Source organism: Octodon degus, unplaced genomic scaffold (genome assembly GCF_000260255.1).
Source record: "Octodon degus isolate 3935 unplaced genomic scaffold, OctDeg1.0 scaffold00242, whole genome shotgun sequence".
NCBI classification, from domain to species: Eukaryota; Metazoa; Chordata; class Mammalia; order Rodentia; family Octodontidae; genus Octodon; species Octodon degus.
This window is the reverse complement of record NW_004524818.1, coordinates 282,919-284,481: the sequence shown is the minus strand read 5'-3', so window position 1 is coordinate 284,481 and position 1,563 is coordinate 282,919.

Below are 1,563 nucleotides of genomic sequence, written 5' to 3'. Positions count from 1 at the left end.
TATAAGGTGCATTATCATTATCTTTCTTTTGGACAGGACTGCTCACATGTAATGGGGAGTTTATTGCATCACTTTGCTTGTTATTTTTGAAGGATAAGTATAGACTCTAAATTATAGAATAAACAAAAATCAAACAGTAACAGCACAAAATAATGATACTTTTAGTGCACACAAAACAGTCTTGAAATAGAACAATCAAATGAATGGACTGGTGGTTTTGAAAACTGAACCCCTGCACATGCTTTACTGAACCATAAAAAACATCTATTCATGAGGAACCTGTCATCAGTTGTATCTTCTTCTTAATTGCATTCATTCAACTATTTAACATTATCCAAAAGAAAGTTTTAAAAAATGTCCTTGACACAACTTTTATTGTCAATGGAAAGCACTGCTTTAAATGAGCTTTTATTTTAAGACTCTGAAGTCATTTTTCCCATTTATAAAGTGAGCCAAGAACTGTACCTTTGCAGCATTGTTTATTCTTGGAGATGCTTTTTCCAAAAATAAGAACTAGCTTGAAAATAATCAGTATTAAAACCTAGAGATCAAAAATGCCAGTCCCAATCGGCCTATCCTTGACTTACCTGCCATCCTGTTTCTTTTGCTTAGAGTAGCTACTCTGTAAGGCAGGTAATGTAAACATATAATGAATGAGGCTAGCACTTTTTTGTATGTGGTACTGGAGATCAAACTCAGGACCTTATACTTGCCAGGCAGGCACTTACACCACTGAGCTATCTTCCCAGCACTCTGAGATCTGTCACCAGCCAGAGGCTGGCACTGTTGATCTCTAGTTTACAAGGTTATTTTCCAGGTAGGTGTTATTTTCAGGGAAACATGAGATTATCTGGTGCCAATCCATTCCTTCTTTCATGATGAGCTGAACCTTGCAAAATATGGAATTCAATTGACAACTCATACATAATAAATCACAGATGCAAACCTAGAACTCAATTCTACTACCCAATCTAAATTTATTCATATTACTATATTATACTTAAAAGCTAATTCCAAATCATTTCCTTTCTTAGCACAAAAACATGAGCTCGAATTAGTTTAAGACTAACAAACTCTTGAAAATGAAACAGTATTCAAGTTCCTCTCACAACACTCATGCTGAGAAAGTGTTTTTGTTGTAGTATATATTGTTAGGACATACAACATGAAGAATTTTCACACAATTAGACATAAGTTTGGAAGTAGCCTGGATTGCACACTTTCATGCTCATATGAAGCATACAATTCTAGTGGGAACAGCACAAATTTAGTACAAATGTTTTGCATGGCTTTTCAATTTTTTTCTTTTTCTTTTATTTTTTTCCCATAATTTTATTGATAAACAAATAGTAATGAGACACTTTCAAATCAAATTAGTAGAACAGTTTCAATAATTAACACATTGCATACATTCTTCCCAGTGGTTAATTGCTGTACAAGAGGCGGACATGATATCCTCTCTACAAACACCATGAGAACAAATCAATCTATTCATTAAGAGAATGTAACTATATATCTATGCTAACCACTTTGAATACACAGATAAAAAATGGACATTCATCT